This window comes from Bufo bufo, chromosome 5 (genome assembly GCF_905171765.1).
Source record: "Bufo bufo chromosome 5, aBufBuf1.1, whole genome shotgun sequence".
NCBI classification, from domain to species: domain Eukaryota; kingdom Metazoa; phylum Chordata; class Amphibia; order Anura; family Bufonidae; genus Bufo; species Bufo bufo.
In genome coordinates, this window is record NC_053393.1 from 142,469,957 (window position 1) to 142,491,139 (window position 21,183).

A 21,183-nucleotide genomic window follows, 5' to 3' on the forward strand; every position below is an offset into this window, starting at 1 on the left:
AACTTATGTTCTGCTAACCAGTTTTTTTCTCGAATAGTTCACTTTATTAAACAAATTTCCTCTCAAAAAAGCCTTCGCATTCCATATCACTTGTTTATTAGTTGAATTTTGGTTGACATGGAAAAAGACCTTCAGTTCTTCCTTAATGTCTTCCTTATCTTTTATCCAGTTAGCCAGTGAGAATTCAACTTAAATAGTGAAGGGCCCTGCTTAGTCATAAGCTCGAACTCTATAACAAGAGAACAATGATCTAATAGGGCCATATTTTATTTTTGTTATATTTTTTCCCGGCAATTTTCTATTTCCCAGGATCATATCTATCTGTCACGATGGGGAGTGGGGGAAACTCCCCACCGTACAATGTGGAGCAGGCAGACAAGCAACTAGGCCAGAGGCTGGGATAAGGGAGCAGGTCACCTCCTATTGCTTCCCTAACCCTCGCCCTAACTCCTACCCATATGAGCGGACCTGGATGGTAGGACGGCTCATATCCAGGAACCTAGGACCCTGTCGCCCTGATAATCCCTCAAAAATAGGGAAAAGGCTGAGGCGACCAGTTCTTCCATTACACGGAATCACAGGAGTCTCAACCGGCCTAGATGCCAGGATCAGCAGGTAAGCACACAAAACAACCACTTACCTGCCGCAGCCACCATGACTGGAACCCGAGCATGAGTACTGGTGCCCACACCCCATACAGGACACAGTACAAACAACCATACCCAGGTATCCAGCACACCAGTTACTGCCTGGACTCCCATGCAAACAGGACGCAGGGCGGCCCCAGGCAGAGATGCATATACACTTGTAGTTCTCCCTCCGGGGAACCCTGTTACCCCCTTCTGGAGGTCACACCGATAGACAAGACAATGTCTAGCAAACATGCCACCAGACATGTAACAACAACCAGGCATAACACCTACCCATACTAACGACACCACACATAAAGTAGGGTAGTGAAGGGAAGGAGACACTGGGAAGATAAAAGGAGAAACATTGCTGAGACCTTGATGTACCACAAGGTGGCCCTCAAGCACTGGGCAGATGGAATAAGCCGAACATGAGCAAAGCTCCAGCACCAACAAAGGCTGGAGGACAACTAACTCCAGCCTTTAAGCCATAGGTTAAATAAACCAAGTGGCCACACCCAGCCCGGGAGTTAACCCCTACAGAACAAGACAGGGAAGGAACTAAGATAAAAGGGGAAGGCAACAAACATGCAGAGAAACAGACACGTTGTCCCTGGCAACAGAATGCACGGCTAACCTGCCACAGCAAGCAGCAACAAGATCGTGACACTGCCATGACACTATCCTTGACCAAGTTTGATGTGTTTTTGAGTAACAAAAAATATGTAAATAACAAAAGAGGGGTTAATCACTTCTCTTGAAAACTCCTAAAATCAATAGACATACTGCCCATACCCACTGGAGGGCAAGTATGTATTCTCTATATGGCAGCCTTAAATTATTACGGGGCATGTTTGATTAGGGGAAGACTTTTTCTCACAAAATTTTTCCCTTCTGCGGTTCACGGACCATTTGTAACAAATGTTTGAGTTGATTTATTCCCTTTCCCCTTATTATTTCTTCAATGCAATTTATTACTTTTGGTCAGTTTGTCACCTTGTAACAAGTACACCAGGAGAACGTTTACTCGCCAGCAGTTATTTGGTACCGGTGTCGAACTACATCCCATGAAGTACACCAAGGCACCTGGTTTGGTGACATCATTCAATTTTTTATCCATTGTGTTCTATGGGCCTTGTATGTCTTTTGTGGTGTAGCGCAACTATTTTATTATAATAACGAGTAAAAGTTACGTTTTATTTCCCTTTTGCCCTTTAGGGGTTTGTGGTAGCATTTTTTGAGTAACAAGAATAAACTCTTTCTTCCGGATTTAATAAACGCCAAACATCCACCCAGTCAAATTCGGCTATTAAGTTGGCCAGGTTAGTGTTATGGAGAGAAGTCTTACTATTAGATAATCTATCTTTAATTGGATCCATCACCGTATTATAATCTCCTACTGCAACCAATACACAATCCTGCCTATCTAGCATATAATTCTGCAAATCATAAAGTACATCGGGGCAGAATATAAATATTTGCTATCACCATCTGTACATCGTTTATACTACACTGTAAAAAGAGATACCTGCCGCCGTCATCTGCCTTACATGCCACAAATTCATAATGAAAGAGGACCTTCTACCAGTCCTGACGTGCCTATTTTATAAGCTACATGCATTCCCCACATGCTAACAATTCTGGAGAATCTATTCTTATGGCTCTATGTTGTGCCAATCATTTATTATTTCTACTAGAAGTTATGAATGAATTGCTATTAGGGTACAGAGGGGAGGTAACCAGGTGGGGGGTGTACCTGCTCAGACTGACAATGGCAGCACTGATTGGAGTCAGTCTGTGCAGGTACACCCCCCCCCTCCCCAACCTGGAAACCTCTGAAGGCTAATAGCAATTCATTCATAACTTCTAGTAGAAATAAGAAAGGAATGGCACAACAAAGAGACATAAGACTAGATGTTCCAGAATTGTTATTACATGGGGAATGCATGAAGCTATCAAAGCAGACATGTCAGGAAAGGTGAAAGGACCTCTTTATTATGCGCTAAAATTGATACTCTTCTCGAATAAGATGTATATATCGAATGATAACAACCCTCTATCCATCTTTTTTCCAACCACCTCACAGAAAAATAAAATAAAAAATGTTCTCTTCTATGCAGTAATCGTATTTCAAAAACTTAGAAAAGATTGTGAAATATGAAATTCTTTAGATGGTAACCTCATCTGTAAAGAGGTTCTCAGGCCGATTATATAAAATAATTTTTTTTTTGGCTCAGAGCAGTGTAAAATAATAATTCTTACTGATCGCCTGCTGCCTCCTTGGTCCCCCGTTGGTCTTTACTTCCTGTTCCCTCTGGACATGCACGAAATAACTGCTTTGCCAATCACTGCCGGGGACCAGGGACACCTAGGAACGTGAAAGAACGTTCCCAGAAAGGTAGTTTATCTAAACTCGGAAAGAGCAGTGAGACTATGGAACTCTCTGCCTGAGGAGGTGGTGAAGAGTTCAAGAGGGGCCTGGATGTATTTCTGGAGTGTAATAATATTGCAGGCTATAGCTACTAGAGAGGGGTCGTTGATCCAGGGAGCTATTCTGATTGCCTGATTGGAGTGGGGAAGGAATTTTTTATTCCCCTTAAGTGGGGAAAATTGGCTTCTACCTCGCATATTTTTTTTTTTGCCTTCCTCTGGATCAACTTGCAGGATAAGAGGTCGAACTGGATGGACAGATGTCTTTTTTCGGCCTTATGTACCATGTTACTATGTAATGGGGTTGTCCCACAATTACATCTTATTCATTTCATAAATCATAAAAAAAGGAAGCATATTTGATGTTGTCATGCTATTAAATAATCCAGTGAAGTTATGACATTTTCTAACACAGTATGGTGCCACCTGGTATGTATACTGAACTGTTGCCAGTCACTCTGCCCACAGCCAAGCTAGTAAGGCTTTTTAATAATTAAAAGTGATAGCTGTGCACGTTGAATGGCTGCAAGAGGAGATCTCGAAAAACGTAACACATGGATACAGATATAGATTGTATACTGTAATTTTTCATTATACATTGGATAGCAATTATAAAAGTGTAATATCTTTTAAAATAAAAGGCGAATTTTCTTAAATTTCTTAGTCTGCTCCAAAATGTTTTGTGTATTTATTTTGTGGGACACACGGATTTAGTCGTCCTTGCATGCTCTCCCTGCACATTAATGATGCCATGGGGTTTTCTACAGCCCCTATGACTTGGATGCAGCAGGTCTGCAGGGAACATAAAGGGGCTTTTAGTGAAAGGGGACTAATTATTTCAGATCCCTGTCTCTGTACAGGATATACCTCTGTCAGTGACAACCCAATCCTGCTGATGCCACTTTATGCAGGATTGAGCTGTGCCATCAAACTATTTTAACAGGCATCAGGAAAAGGGACGGGACCACAAGCCCATGAACTTATGTCAAATTCGTGGAAGTGGGTTAAAGGGGTTTTTGAGGATCAGAATATTGATGGCCTATCCTCAACATAGGCTATTAACATACTTACCAATGTTTCAGGTGGTAAAAGCGGGGCATATAAGCTCTCCGATCCCACCTGAAAGCACCCACTTATGATTGGGGTTTATGCCAGCTTAACCCATTTTTGACCCCGAACATGGCAAATTTTCCGGGACTGTCTCTGAAAATCAGGGACAGTCCTGCCAAATTCGGGACAGTTGGCAACTAAACATCAATTGTTGTAACCAAAACAATCATAAAAAAAGATGAACAACTATGTGTGAGCAAATACTCAATATTACCAACAGACGAAAACACACATATATAGTATTAATAGATTTTATTAAATGACATCATAAAAGACAACATATAAATAATAATAATAATAATAATAATAATAAATATAGTAAATAGCAGTAATGCAGTAGCGCTGCGAATCAGCAGCTCACCAAAGGTACATAGAATAACTGAACCCCCTCCAAATACCACTCCTTATGGCTTGGCAGCAGTATTAATGTAGGGAGACAGACCTCCTCAACCAGCCACAGGGGGAACGTATATTACAATAATGTGGGTAATTACTTGCAGGTAAACACATCACACAAGTTGCGGCAACCATGGGGAAGGGTGCGCTCGCCAGAGGTCCAAGGTATGTCCCCCACTATACACTCGGTACTCGCTGGCTATTTGTTGTTACAGGGCTCCACATGGGTTGCTGCATGTAAGTGGCTTTGTTAGGTCCACATAGACAGCGCATATAATTCCCCATGGTTGCCGCAACTTGTGTGATGTGCAAGTAATTACCCATATTATTGTAATATACGTTCCCCCTGTGGCTGGTTGAGGAGGTCTGTCTCCCTACATTAATACTGCTGCTAAGCCATAAGGAGTGGTATTTGAAGGGGGTTCAGGTATTCTATGTACCTTTGGTGAGCTGCTGATTCGCAGCGCTACTGCATTACTGCTATTTACTATATTTATTATTATTATTTATATGTTGTCTTTTATTAAAATCTATTAATACTATATATGTGTGTTTTCATCTGTTGGTAAAACTAAACATCAATATCAAATGAGTGGGAGTCCAGCTCCTGGCAGTCCTGATGATTTATCATGTAGAGAAAGTTAATACAAGCCACTTACTAATGTATTGTTATTATCAATTTTGCTCCCTTTGCTGGCTGGATTCATTTTTCCATCACATTATACACGGCTCATTTGCATGGTTACAGACCATTCTGCAATCCATCAGTGGTGGCCGTGCTTGCACAATATAGGAAAAAGCACCAACCTATGTGTGCTCCCATGGTCCCAGCCACCAGAGAAGCTGACGCTTTCTCCTATAGTGTGCAAGTACGACCACCACTGATGGATTGCAGGGTGGTCTGTAACCATGGAAACGAGCAGTGTATAATGTAATGGAAAAATGAATCCAGACAGCAAAGGAAGCCTTATGGGTAATAACAATACATTAGTAAGTGCCTTGTATTAAAGGGTTTCTATCACTTCGTTTCACCTATTTAGCTTTCAGACACTAGCGATCCGCTAGTGTCTGCTTTATCTAACCATCCTAATATAAGAGCTTATTGTCCTGCCGTTTAGCTAAAAAAATAACTTATATAGATATGCAAATGAGCCTCTAGGTGCTATGGGGGCGTCATTAGCACCTAGAGGCTCCGTCTACCTTAACAAACTGCCGCCGCCCAGCGCGTCCCTCCAGCCCGCCCATCTCCAGCTGAAGCGATCCTCTCCGTGCGCGTCTCTGTTCTGCGCATGCGCAGTGAATGTCTGATCGCTTCCCTGCTCAGACATCTCCACTGCGCCTGTTCCTCGGAGCACTATGACGTCATCGGCGCAGGCGCAGTGGAGATGTCTGAGCAGGGAAGCGATCAGACATTCACTGCGCATGCGCCGAATACGAGGAGCATCGCATTCCGGAGGAGATGGGCGGGCTGGAGGGACGCGCTGGGCGGCGGCAGTTTGTTAAGGTAGACGGAGCCTCTAGGTGCTAATGACGCCCCCATAGCACCTAGAGGCTCATTTGCATATCTATATAAGTTATTTTTTTAGCTAAACGGCAGGACAATAAGCTCTTATATTAGGATGGTTAGATAAAGCAGACACTAGCGGATCGCTAGTGTCTGAAAGCTAAATAGGTGAAACGAAGTGATAGAAACCCTTTAACTTTCTCTACATGATAAATGCCACTTACTGAAGTGAGACAACCCCTTTAAGGGCCCTTTACACGGGCCGAGAATTGCACAGGATCTCCTGCCAGCAAACAATGAGTACTTATGGGTAAGAGCGATGGCATTAGCAATCGCTCCTCCTCATACTCGGCCAGCAGGTTCCTTCCCAACAATCTTCTGTAATATCATCCCGTGTAAAGCAACCTTTAGTGTGGCTGTGCTGGATATGGTACCTTCAGCCCATTCAAGTGAATGGGATCAAGATGAAATACCATATACATGGTAGCAGTGGGCAGGTAAACAAACTAATGTAAAACTATAAAGAGGCTGCAGTGCTCGTATGGGAACCGCAGCCAGTTCAAACAAGAGCACAGTCATACCTCCACATATTTTATACTAACGGCTCATCCTGGGAACAGGGATCAATATTCTAATCCCAGAAAACCCTAATCCTCTAAACCACTGCTACATGTAGGATCATACATTCTGTACATTTTATGCCATGCTATGTGATCGTTTTTTGCATAAATAAAGTAAACTGAAAGAGTAACTAAACCTTTACATAAACTTTTAATATGTTCTCCCTAATGCCCTAATAAAACTATCTCTAATATACTTTATTAATCAATTTTCTATTTTTACTACTCCTTTTCCTACGTAAAGCACACCATTCCCTGGTGCTCTTAAAGGGTTTCTGTCACCTGAAAAATGGGTATTAAGCTGGCTGACATTAGCGATGTGCTAATGTCAGCTGAACATAACTATATTAGTGCCATCTCACTGCCTAAAACCTTTATTGAGAAAAACTAACTTTTATAATATGCTAATTAGCCTCTAGGAGCAGGGGGGGGGGGGGCGTTGCACCTGCTCCTAGAGGCTCCGCCCACCTCTTTTCACGCCCTTCTCTTGATTGACAGGGCAGCACTGCTCTCCTCCCGCCGGACGGGTCTGTAGTGTAAATCTTGCGCTGTTCAGTATTCGGCACAGGCGCAGTAAGGGAAGGACGCTCAGCGTCAAAGAGGGAAACTGTGAGGGGTTCATTGTGTGAAAGATCCATTTCTCCTGCATATCTGTACACTTCAATAGTTTTCTCTTACAAAATGGTGCAAAAATAATCTGAATATATAGAAATTTCTAAAATCCCAACTGCATCAAATAATGAAATAATATACAAGACGGACTCAAGTATACAGAAATGGAATCAACACTTTCTGGGTCAATATTGCGAATGTAATAATGAAAATCTATACCTCAAATCAAAAGAGGGACATTTAAGAAGCAAATTGGACTGTGACGAGGGGACATCCTCTGCTTCTGGAGGAAAGAAGGTTTCTACATAAACATAAAAGAGGATTCTTTACGGTAAGAGCGGTGAGACTATGGAACTCTCTGCCTGAGGAGGTGGTGATGGTGAGTACAATAAAGGAATTCAAGAGGGGCCTGGACGTATTTCTGGAGTGTAATAATATTACAGGCTATAGCTACTAGAGAGGGGTCGTTGATCCAGGGAGATATTCTGATTGGAGTCGTGATTTTTTTTTTCCCCCTAAAGTGAGGAAAATTGGCTTCTCTCTCACAGTTTTTTTTTCCCTTCGTCTGGATTAACTTGCAGGATACCAGGCCGAACCGGATGGACAGATGTCTTTTTTCAGCCTTATAAACTATGTCACTATGTTAAAGAGGACCTTTCATCAGCATCAAGTATGTAAACTGAATATACATACATGGAGAGCGGCGCCCAGGGATCCCCCTGCACTTACTATTATCCCCGGGCGCCGCTCCGTTCTCCGGTTACAGGCTCCGGTAAAGTCATAGTTATGCTCCACCCATTTGAGCCTGCCGCGGTCTCCTTCTCCTATGCTGTAGCGCTGGCCAATCGCAGCGCTCAGCTCTTAGCCATGCTATGAGCTGAGCGCTGCGATTGGCCAGCGCTACAACATAGGAGAAAGAGACGCCGGCAGGCTCAAATGGGTGGAGCCTAACTATGACTTTACCGGAGTCTGTAACCGGAGAACGGAGCGGCGCCCGGGGATAATAGTAAGTGCAGGGGGATCCCTGGGCGCCGCTCTCCATGTATGTATATTCAGTTTACATACTTGATGCTGATGAAAGGTCCTCTTTAAATAGGTTCAGAGGGACTTGGGTCAAAAAGAGGGACTGCCCCGACAAAAAAGGGACACTTTGGAGGTCCGATATTTTTCAGGTATGGCTAGATCTCTGCCGGACCCCATTATAGTCAATGGGGTCTGGCAGGAATGGCGGTAGTATCTGGCAATGCCAGATCCAGAGAACGGAGGCAGGCTTTTCTCTACTGAAACAATCTGTCTGGGTCCGTGCCACAAGTGTGAAACTAGCCTAAGAACAGTAAATAAGACCAGATAACCTTCTTCCCCATCATGCTATATTTCACATTTTTTACCAATAGCATACATATATGTGCGATAAAAGGTCTCTAATGTGGACGAGACTGCATTGCCCTTGGCTGCATCACATGAGTCACATATAAAACTCCTGTTTCTGGCTCTGGAGAATTTAAGCAAAGAATTAGGCAATATGAACAAGTGTGTCATCTAACCCCATTACTGTCAAGCACTGTACACAACGCTGGCTGTGTCATAAACATTCCCCGAATCAAAGTGGCAAACATCTAATAGATATTCACGGTTACTTAATAGTTGTTTTTTTGAATTACGTCTGGAAACATTTACAAAATGCCGCAATCTGTAAGCATTCTGCAAGAGACTGCCTGGGGCACAGTAATTAATGAACATATTCTGATAACAGCCATGAAATTAGACTGTGTGAGTCATCATTTATTTGCTCAGCTGAATAACATTGGCAATTATTGTTGTAGAACTATTGTATGTGGAACCGAGCAGTAGCGGGCAGAAAGGCAGATGGATGACATCCCAGATAATGTGGCCAAACTAATATTTTCCTAACAGCTAGACACCAATAAGTTGACTTGCGGATCATGAAATCACATAAGCTTTTATTGAAATTTATTTTAGTATTCTTTTGCTATTACACAGAAATTTGATGGTTGGAATTTTTATTTTGTTTTCATTAAAATTTTGCCAATTCATCCAGGAGAGGATTAGTGAGGTCAGGCACTGATGTTGGATGAGAGGGCCAGGCCCCCAATCTCAAGTCTAGTTCATCCCAAAGGTGTTCGATAGGACTGCGGTCAGAGCTCTGTGCAGCCAGTCAAGGTCTTCTACACCAGGGATGCTCAACCTGCGGCCCTCCAGCTGTTGCAAAAGTACAACTCCCAGCATGCCCTAATAGCTGTAGGTGGCCCAGGCATGCTGGGAGTTGTAGTTTTGCAACAGCTGGAGGGCCGCAGGTTGGGCATCCCTGTTCTACACTAAACTCACTCAACCACTCTTTTATGAGCCTTGCTTTCTGCACTGGGGCACAGTCATGCTGGAGCAGAAAAGGACCTTCCACAAACTGTTCCCACAAAGTTGGAGGCATATAGTTGTCCAAAATGTCTTGGTATGCTGAAACATTAAAGGGGTTATCCAACATCTTACAACAGCCCCCCCATTTGCCGGGCCCCTCAAAGGGAATATACTTTACCCCGCTCCCCTCCTGGTCCCCGCACCGCAACACTGCTGCTTCTCCCTGTACACGGATCAAAATATCCAGTGTCGGGTGGCGAGCAGCCAATGGCAAGCGGGGACGGGAGCTAGCCGCGTGTGACGCTAGGGAGGCTCGTCATCGCCTGCTCCCCCCCCCCCCCCCCCGGATGTTTTCATCTGTGTACAGGGAGAAGGAGCAGTGGGACCAGAAGCGGCGTGGGGAGCCGGGTAAATATATTCCCTCTGAGGTGCCTGGCACATGGGAGGGCTGTTGTATGATGTTGGATAACCCTTTTAACATTTCAATTCACTGGAACTAAGGGACCTATGCCAACCCCTGACAATCTACACAATGGCATTATCCCTCTTCCAACAATGCAGTCAGGCAGACATTGTTCTCTTGCCATTCACCAAACCCAGACACGTCCATCTGCCACATAGAGAAGCGTGATTCCAGCAGCGTCCTTTACACCACTCCATCCAACATTTGGCATAGTGCTTGGTGATGCAGGGCTTGTATGCAGCTGCTAGGCCATGAAAACCCAAGTTTTTACCCCCCAGTAGAAGAGGGGATGATCCCAACTGGGCCCCCCTCTTGTCCTGGGCCCCATAGCAGTTGCATGGTCTGCCGCTATGGTAGTTAGGCCCCTGGTTACATGGTCTGCCACTTCGTGGGTGAGTTGCTGTGGTTTCTAAACCCTTCCACGTTACAATAACACCACTCACAGTTGATGGTCGAATATATAAGAGGGATTCAATTTCACAAACTGACATTTACAACAGTGGCATCCTATTACAGTACATGGGAATGCATTAATTTAACACTTTTTTGGGTAACTCTGCATTACCACTTCAAAGATACACATTATATTTCCACGAAAATTACATAAATTAGTGCAGACAAACACTCTAGCTGGTGTGAGCCTTCTGAGACTAGAGAGGACAATGGCAGGATATGTCAAGGATATGAGTAGTTTTGCACATAGAAGTTTTAAATATTTAATGGTACGAATAATACAGGGGTCAGATGACTGGTCATATGATATCCTGTAAGTTAAACGGGTTGTCCCATGAAAAGTATTCTACCTTTTCAAACCAGTACCTTGATCTGAATACTTTTGTAATTACATGTAATTATAAATGTTTGTATAGCCACTGAGGTATTCAATAAAATCTCTCAGCTCCACCTGCTGTTTGTTCTCAGATTTTTCTAACTCAGTAACATTGCTGAGGTGGATGGCCATGCTCAGTTTCATCCTTCAACAGCTAACATTTGGATCTTCTTTTAGCAGCTGTGACAGTAAGGCTATTTTCACATTAGTGGCAGGACGGATCCGACAGGCTGTTCACCCTGTCGGATCCAGCCTGCCGGACGCCGCCCCGTCCCCATTGACTATAATGGGGACGGGGGCGGAGCTCCGGCGCAGCACGGCAGTGCACGGCGAAAGGCCGCCGGACTAAAAGTACTGCATGTCCGACCTTTTAGTCCAGCGGCCTCTCACCGCGAACTGCCGTGCTGCGCCGGAACTCTGCCCCCGTCCCCATTATAGTCCGGCGGCACGGCGAAATAGCGGCAGGACGGATCCGACAGGGTGAACAGCCTGTTGGATCCGTCCTGCCGCTAGTGTGAAAGTACCCTTAGGCTACATGCACACAACAGCGCCGTATTTTGTGGATCGGCAAAACACGGATGCCGGCCGCATGCGTTCCCCAATTTGCGGAATGCCTACTATAGACATGCCTATTCTTGTCCACAAAAGAATAGGAAACGCATGGGGTCAGTTACTGCACGCATAATCATGCGTTTAGGGTGCGTTTTTTTCTCTGCCACTGTTGTGGCAAACACCTGTTGTAAAGCAAATACCGCAAGCAGCTACTCAACTCTATGTCTCATGCAGTCTGAAGCCACAAGCAGTAGGGCAGTTTTATGTGCGGTCAATCAGGTGCAGTCCTCTAACTTGTAGGTATTGTTAAAGTATTCAAATCATCTGAAATCCAGCGCTTGTACTACTTACTACTAACTTCTCTCGCAGCGTAGCTCACTACGTCATGCACCTGCGCCGCCTGCTTCATTCATAAAGTGGGCGGAGCAGGCGCATGACGTAGTGACCCACGCTGCGAGCGCCCGCCCGCCCGGCCTCCTCACTGCCAAGAAGTTAGTAGTAAGTAGTACAGCGCTGGATTTAAGATGATTTGAATACTTTAACAATACCCACAAGTTAGATATGATTATACTACAGTGAGCGGGGCCCGGTGTAGTAGAATAAAGCGACTGCAACGGGCCCCGCTGCCATTACAGAACCAGATGCCGGCCCCCATCCCCTCCTCCCAATCAGCCGATACACCAGACGGTCGCAGCATTCGCCCCATAAGAGGCACTGCTATCCCCCCTGCAAAAAAGTGCGTCTTATAGGGCGAAAAATACGGTAGTTACTGCAGCACTACTTTCACTGAAATGAATGGGAGCAGTGCTGCAGTAACCAGCTCAGTCCACTAGACCAAGGGTCAGCAACCAGCTGTTGTGAAACTACAACTCCCAACATGCTCCATTCACTTCTATGTGAGTTCTGTGAACAGCCAAGCAAGTATGCATGCTGGGAATCTTAGTTTCACCACAGCTGGAGAGTTGAAGGTTGCTGATCCCTGCAATAGACAATGTACATAACTTTGCGGTTCCACCACCAGAACTACTCCCAAACAGCTGATCAGTGGGGCTGGGGAAAGGGAGGGTATCGGACTACCACTGATCTGAAATTGATGATAAGCAAGAGATCCAGCATATGGTGAGTACCCCAGAGTGACTACTTTCTCTCCTTTTATGATCCACTCCTGATTTTGGCTTCCAAAACTGTATGCAAAAACCTGATAGCGTGGTCGTACCCTAAGTCTAGCTGAGGAACAATGAAGACCTACATGTACAAGCTCCTCACAGCTAAGCCCAAGTTCAGAGAATCTTCATCTCTAAGGCTACTTTCCCATCTGCGCTTTCCCTTTCCGCTATTGAGATCCGTCATAGGATCTCAATAGAGGGGGGAAAACGCTTCCGTTTTGTCCCCATTCATCGTCAATGGGGACAAAACTGAACTGAACATAATGGAGTGCACCAGAACGCATTCAGTTCCGTTTGATTGCGTCCCCATCACGGACAGAATAACGCTGCAAACAGAGCAAGACGGATCCGTCATGACACACAATGTAAGTCAATGGGGACGGATCTCTCTCTGACAATAGAAAACGGAGCCGTCCCCCATTGACTTCCAATGGTGTTCATCACGGATCCGTCTTGGCTATTCTAAAGAGAATACAACCGGATCCGTTAATAAAAGGATGCAGGCGGTTGTATTATCAGAACGGAAGCGTTTTTGCTGATCCATGATGGATCCAGCAAAAACGCTGGTGTGAAAGTAGCCTACTACTAATGATGCAGCAGCCAGAATCATTCTTATTAATTAAAATGTATTACATAAAATACTTAAATGTGAACATGCAGTACCACATCTCCAACCTATAAAGCCAGAATAATCTTCCATCTGGATGAGATTCAGAGTAGCAATCCTTTAGTCAAACAGGAGAAGAATGCAAGGATTATATGTGTAGGCCAAAAACATCACATGGATTAGATAATGTGGGAACTTGGGAAATGAGAATTTGCAGTATTTATGAATAAGGACAAACCTGATCACACGGCCACCCGTACTGTGGGTATGAGACCTGAGGTTTATTCATTTCAGGTGAACATTTTATAGAAGCCTTTACAGACGGCTGGTACTGCAACCAAACCGGCAGCGGCAGACCTGACCAAAGACCACGTCCACAAAAAATTGCAAAGGAAATTGTTACTCTTAAAGGGGTTGACTCACTTCAGTAAGTGGCATTTCACATGTAGAGAAAGTTAACACAAGCCACTTACTAATGTATTGTGATTGTCCATATTGCCTCCTTTGCTGGCTGGATCCATTTTTCCCTCACATTATACACGGCTCATTTCCAAGGTTACAGACCACCCTGCAATCCATCAGTGGTGGCCCTGCTTGTACAATATAGGAAAAAGCACCAACCTATGTGAGCTCCCATGGTCCCGGCCACCAGAAAGGCTGATGCTTTTTCCTATAGTGTGCAAGCACAACCACCAGTGATGGATTGCAACCATGGATACAGGCAGTGTATATTGTGATGGAAAAATGAATCCAGAAAGCAAAGGAAGCAATATAGATAATAACAATACATTAGTAAGTGCCTTGTATTAACTTTACTATGCAATAAATGCAACTTACTGAAGTGAGACAACCCCTTTAAGGGCTCTTGCACACGACCGTGGTTTGGGTCCCCATCCGATCCACATTTTTTGCAGGTCAGATGCGGACCCATTTACTTCAATGGTGCCACAAAAGTTGCTGACAGCACAACCGTGTGCTGTACGCATCTGTATGTCTGGCCCCGCAAAAAAAATATATATATATAGAAAATGTCCTATTCTTGTTCTTTTACGGACAAGAATAGGACAGTTCTATAGCGGTCCGGATGTTCTGCTCTGCAAAATGCGGAAGACAGACGGCCGATATCCGTGTTTTTCAGATCCGCAATTTGCGGACTGCAAATACGGCAATGTCCATGCACATGAGCCCAAACCTGCATTCCCTGGATTTAATGGAGGCCATTGTGGCACAGAAAATGGTAGAAGGCAGAGTGGACCCAGCATGCATGTGGAACCTGCATTCCCTGTATTTTATGGCGGCCAATATGCACCATAACAGGTAGTATTAAGTGTTAGGTTCCCATCTTATAGAGATCACTTTGATGACGGCCCCAAAAAATTTTGTGCAAAAATGTGTTTGCCAAGAATCTCACATTTATAAAATAAGCGTAGCATTAGCACCAGAATATGTTCTATAACTACGCCATTATTGTAATTTATTGGTGTTTGCAGAGTGCTGTTGCATTGTGTTTTTTTCATGATCTATATGGAGACCGTCATAGTGACAGAATTCCCTGGTGTCTTCTTCTTCAGATGATTCTCTTATCCGAGTCGAAAAGAACTAATGATTAGGACCTCCGAGCTGCATCCCTGAACGCGGAGATGTAGCTGGACGCAGATTAACATCATTCATTCACAAGCCCCAAGGACCTGTCAGGCAGCGAGGTCACTTTTAGGTCACTTGTATGTTGTGATGTTGAGCCAGATTTCCTATACATATGGTTATCAGCAAAACCAAGGCCGATTTCATGGTGCATAAACCAGGCCCACAACCTTTTTTCAGCTTCAAGGGTTATCTAGCTATATGAATTTGATGGCCTATCCTTAGGAATCGGTGGAATAGCCAGTCAGCGTCCTAATGCCATTCAAGAACCACAGCTTGTCGTTTAAAACTGGAAATATACAGCAAATTAAGAATACACCGTACCCAATAGTCATCATCCAATCTGTTTTGTGGTACACTCATCAACATTACAAACCATGTAGTCATCCTTCCTCCTCAGTCCGGAGAACAGTCGGCCCGTGATACAGTAGAACATATATAGATGAAGAAAAGTCAAGTACTTCAACCTCAATATTACATATCCAGTGTGCACTGTATGCGGTGGAACATTTTCATTTGGAATCGTCTCTGCTCAGAACATCCATGTAATGTATCCAGTCACGGTGGTCACACATGCTCAGTCCCACCTCCCGGATTCCTGCAGTTGTACAGGCCAGACAATGAGAATCGGGGATCTAAAAGCAGCAGCTTCTCGCCAGCTTCAGACACGCGTTCCCATTCTGACAGGGAATCCAAAGACAGTAGGGGGCGCCACAGCACGTATGTAACAGCACTATCTATGCACCTTAGCTTTTATTATTTTAGATCAGACTTGATCAGGCAAGTGTAGAATAATGTGGAAGTGCTGGCAAAGGGAAGATGCTGATGAAGAAAGTTGAGGTTGAAGTACTTGACTTTTCTTCATCTATATATGTTCTACTGTATCACGGGCCGACTGTTCAGCTCATTGAAGTCTATCATTTCATTGGTTGCAGTTTTTACAGTTGAAAAATACAAAAGGTATCAAAAATTGGATAAAAAACGCATGCACTTTTGAGTGCACCTCAACCACTATACCCTAAGGCTACTTGCACACGATGCATATTACACACGGATTTCTGTGCAAAAGAACCACAGTGAACGAGAAAAGACAAATGTAATGTACACTAATTCTTCTGTCTTCCATGTGGAATTTTACAAATCCGCAGCATGTTAATAGTTTGTGCAATTTTTGGTGCAGATTTCACCCTTTTAAATGGAAAGGTGAGATCTGCTGCAAAACCATATCAAATCCGCACGGAAAACTAGTGCAGAAACGCACAAAAAAATGCGTGGCTTTTCTGTTTTGAAATCTGCACTCGTGTGGCGGTACCCTAAGGCTGCGACCTCACAGTGCGGGTGGCTGTATGGCAACCAATGGCTGCTCAATTTTACCCTAAATCTGGTCATTGGGTGCCACGAGTGAGCATAGCTGCCTCACCGTAGGGTTGCACCCTAAAAGTGACCCATTTTGTAATCTACAATCTGTAAATTGATTACAGCGAGGACCAGCTGTGAACCAAGTTTGGAGTCGGAGAACTTCAGGTAATCTCCACTACAGGTGTGCATTCTGCATTCATAATTCCTCCAATCAGATACACTGATGTACAGACGCAAACTTTCCAACAGCAAAAACAGGTAAGAAATGTTCCATAAGTCCTCATGCACACGACCGTTGTGTGTTTTGCGGTCCGCAAATAGCGGATCCGCAAAACACGGATGGCGTCCATGTGCATTCTGCAATTTGCGGAACGGCATGGACAGCCTTTAATATAACTGCCTATTCTTGTCCGCAAAGGGCGGACAAGAATAGGACAGGTTATATATTTTTTGAGGACCACAGAATGGAAGCAACGCATGCGGACAGCACACGGAGTGCTGTCCGCATCTTTTGCGGCCCCATTGAAGTGAATGAGTCCGCATCCGAGCCGTAGTTTTGTGCATGAGGCCTAAGACAGTCACATGATAATATTGGGTGTCAAAAAGTTACATTGACTTGTTCTATTCATATGGGGTAAGCAATGCATGATACGGACATGTGTGATAGGGGGATTAGGTGAAGCCCTCTGAGGACTCATCTGATTGACTGTCATCGCGAGCGGATGTATATATAAAATTCCAAAATGTCCTTACATTTCCCTGATAACTGATCTGGAAGTGACATAAAGCAGGACAATATAATTTTGAACGTTACTTCACAGAAGTCAGAAAATTACAGAAAGACAAGAGTTAATACCTCTGCACACGCAAGTGAATGTGCACCACGAGCGCACTGACCTGGCTGTATGCTCTCAGGCAGCATTTGAGGTCCACTTCACTCCTCTCAACGTATTAAAACCAGGGAACTTCTGTACGGTAACCTTCAACTTCAATGAAAGAAGAAAAAAGCCTGGTTGTGTGTGAGCATGACCACAGCGCAGCAATTTAATACACCTTATCATGTGGTATGTTGCTATAGCAATCCTGAATCCGGCAGCTCCCGTGCAGCAAATGACAAAGGGTCTCCCCCTCCCCTCCCTCTGCTGCAAGGTAATCTGCCTCTTCCAACAGCACATCACCCTGCGCCCAGCTATGTGCAAGGAGGGCGGACAACTCACTTATTACCAACGCTACCTCTACGCCATTTAGGGAGTCCTACTCTCACACTTCTGCTTGGTGGATAGAAAGCAAGAGATGTAAACTGAAGCATTTTCCCATGACATTATCATATTACTAGATGTGGATGCAGCAGAGCAGAGTTTGTCGTTTAGCACAATACAGTTGCGTTGTTAGGTAACTGTACGTAGGTTTTCAGATGACACTAAAGAACCGTCTGTTCTGGTAACAAGTTATCCCCTATCCACTGGAAAGGGGGTGACTTTTCAGACCAACTGCTGGGACCCCCACCCATTATTAGACTGACGGTCCTGTGTCCCGCTGTATGAATGGAGTCATTTTATTTTTTTAAATCCCACATCTTGTTCAGTAGCAAATTGGCTCAACTGAAATACGGTATAAGGATACGGGGAATCCGCACTGAAACCCGCGGTCGATCCACATCAATTGGTGCGCATTTAGTTAATGAAGAAAATCCGGTCAGGAAAAATAAAATAAATTGACATGCTGCAGATTTTAAAATCCGCACCGCAGGTGAAAATCTGCGCGAAAAAAAAATCTGCATGGTGTGCATTGAGAATTTCATATTCTCATAGAATACAATGTACATGACCTATGGTGCAGATTTTCCGCATGCAAATCCGCATGGAAGATCCGCACGCAATCCTGATCCGTGTGTATTTAGCCTTAGGGTACAAGCACATGGTGCGGATGTGCCATGGGTGCGGCCGCAGTGGGCCCTAATTAAACTAATGAGAATCGCGCCGTTCAGTAGGTCTGCATTGTTAATGGCCATGTGGTATTGGAGGGGGCGAACAATCCAAAGAAGAAATTCCAGCTTCAGATTTTTACATGGACTTTCTGAATTTGTCTATGACGTAATGGTGCATATGCCACGGCACTGCAGCTATGACATCAAGTGGAATCTCTACAGGTTAGTATTATGGACCTTTAAGGAAATCTGTGACTTGCTACATGGTGACCCCATAGGCCATTATATCCTCCCCTAGAAACAATTAGTCTTCTAGGGTAGAATGCCTCAGCAATGAAGAGTGTGATGGAGCATGGCACAATGAGGCTGGGTTCACATCACCATTTATTTTTCCGTTCTTCTGATCAATCAGAATTTTTTTTTTTTTTTTAAGAAAAACAAAACAGATCCTGTATTTTAAGCATCCTTTATGCTCAGTTACTTACATTTTGCATGCTCTTATTTTAAAATGGGAAAAAATGTCCTGCATGCATGAGGCAGAGAAGGAGGCTTGCTATACAGCAGATCATCCCACGTTAGGTGTAGGTCGTCCTAGTCAGGGATTACTACACTGCTCAAAAAAATAAAGGGAACACTTAAACAACACAATGTAACTCCAAGTCAATCACACTTCTGTGAAATCAAACTGTCCACTTAGGAAGCAACACTGAGTGACAATCAATTTCGCATGCTGTTGTGCAAATGGGATAGACAACAGGTGGAAATTATAGGCAATTAGCAAGACACCCCCAATAAAGGAGTGGTTCTGCAGGTGGTAACCACAGACCACTTCTCAGTTCCTATGCTTCCTGGCTGATGTTTTGGTAACTTTTGAATGCTGGCGGTGCTTTCACTCTAGTGGTAGCATGAGACGGAGTCTACAACCCACACAAGTGGCTCAGGTAGTGCAGGTTATCCAGGATGGCACATCAATGCGAGCTGTGGCAAAAAGGTTTGCTGTGTCTGTCAGCGTAGTGTCCAGAGCATGGAGGCGCTACCAGGAGGAAGGCCAGTACATCAGGAGACGTGGAGGAGGCCGTAGGAGGGCAACAACCCAGCAGCAGAACCGCTACCTCCGCCTTTGTGCAAGGAGGAACAGGAGGAGCACTGCCAGAGCCCTGCAAAATGACCTCCAGCAGGCCACAAATGTGCATGTGTCTGCTCAAACGGTCAGAAACAGACTCCATGAGGGTGATATGAGGGCCCGACGTCCACTGGTGGGGGTTGTGCTTACAGCCCAACACCGTGCAGGACGTTTGGCATTTGCCAGAGAACACCAAGATTGGCAAATTCGCCACTGGCGCCCTGTGCTCTTTACAGATGAAAGGAGGTTCACACTGAGCACATGTGACAGACGTAACAGAGTCTGGAGACGCCGTGGAGAACGTTCTGCTGCCTGCAATATCCTCCAGCATGACTGGTTTGGCATTGGGTCAGTAATGGTGTGGGGTGGCATTTCTTTGGAGGGCCGCACAGCCCTCCATGTGCTCGCCAGAGGTAGCCTGACTGCCATTAGGTACCTAGATGAGATCCTCAGACCCCTTGTGAGACCATATGCTGGTGCGGTTGGCCCTGGGTTCCTCCTAATGCAAGACAATGCTATACCTCATGTGGCTGGAGTGTGTCAGCAGTTCCTGCAAGACGAAGGCATTGATGCTATGGACTGGCCCGCCCGTTCCCCAGACCTGAATCCAATTGAGCACATCTGGGACATCATGTCTCGCTCTGTCCACCAACGTCACGTTGCACCACAGACTGTCCAGGAGTTGGCAGATGCTTTAGTCCAGGTCTGGGAGGAGATCCCTCAGGAGACCGTCTGCCACCTCATCAGGAGCATGCACAGGCGTCGTAGGGAGGTCATACAGGCACGTGGAGGCCACACACACTACTGAGCCTCATTTTGACTTGTTTTAAGGACATTACATCAAAGTTGGATCAGCCTGTAGTGTGTTTTTCCACTTTAATTTTGAGAGTGACTCCAAATCCAGACCTACATGGGTTGAAAAATTAGATTTCCATTTTTTTATTTTTGTGTGATTTTGTTGTCAGCACATTCAACTATGTAAAGAACAAAGTATTTCAGAAGAATATTTAATTAACTCAGATCTAGGATGTGTTATTTTTGTGTTCCCTTTATTTTTTTGAGCAGTGTATAAGGCCTCTTTCACACTACCGTTTTTTTTTTTACCGTTTTGCGGGCCGTTTTTTGCGTTCCGTATACAGAACCATTCATTTCAATGGTTCCGCAAAAAAATGGAATGTACTCCGTATGCATTCTGTTTCCGTATTTCCGTTTTCCCGTTCTTTTGAAAGATAGAACATGTCCTATTATTGCCCGCAAATCAAGTCAATGGGTCAGCAAAAAAAATGGAACACATACGGAAATGCTTCCGTATGTCTTCCGTATCCGTTCCGTTTTTGCGGAACCATCTATTGAAAATGTTATGCCCAGCCCAATTTTTTCTATGTAATTACTGTATACTGTATATGCCATACGGAAAAACGGAACGGAAACAGAAACAAAACGGAACAAAGGATCAGTGAAAAACGGACTGCAAAACACTGAAATAGCCATACGGTAGTGTGAGAGAGGCCTAACTGGCGTCCATTCCACAGCTCACACTGAATCATTCTTAGGGCTCGTTCACACGAACGTGTGAAGCCCGTGCCCGTGTTGTGGACCGCAAATTGCGGTCCGCAATGCACGGGCACCGTCCGTGGGGCAGGCGCATGGGGATCGCAGACCCATTCACTTGAATGGGTCCGCGATCCTTCCGTTCCGCAAAAAGATAGAGCAAGCTCTACCTCTTTGCGGTGCGGAAGCACGGAATGGAACCCCAGAAAGCACTCCGTAGTGCTTTCGTAGTGTTCCGTTCCGCACCTCCGGATTTGCGGACCCATTAAAATGAATGGGTCCGCATCCGTG

General features: G+C 44.7%; 1 protein-coding gene across 16 annotated transcripts in view; it reads right to left on the minus strand.

Annotated features, from left to right (window-relative positions):
- The window catches only part of DTNA (dystrobrevin alpha), a 328,281-nt gene that overhangs the window by 163,263 nt on the left and 143,835 nt on the right, over positions 1-21,183 (minus strand). Inside the window, exon 2 of one of the 16 annotated variants that reach the window (XM_040432329.1) lies at positions 17,189-17,277. The exons of the other annotated variants lie outside the window; for them this stretch is intronic. The gene's annotated coding sequence lies outside the window, so the exon portion shown is untranslated. The remainder of the gene's footprint in view (positions 1-17,188; positions 17,278-21,183) is intronic. 16 annotated transcript variants of the gene reach the window in all.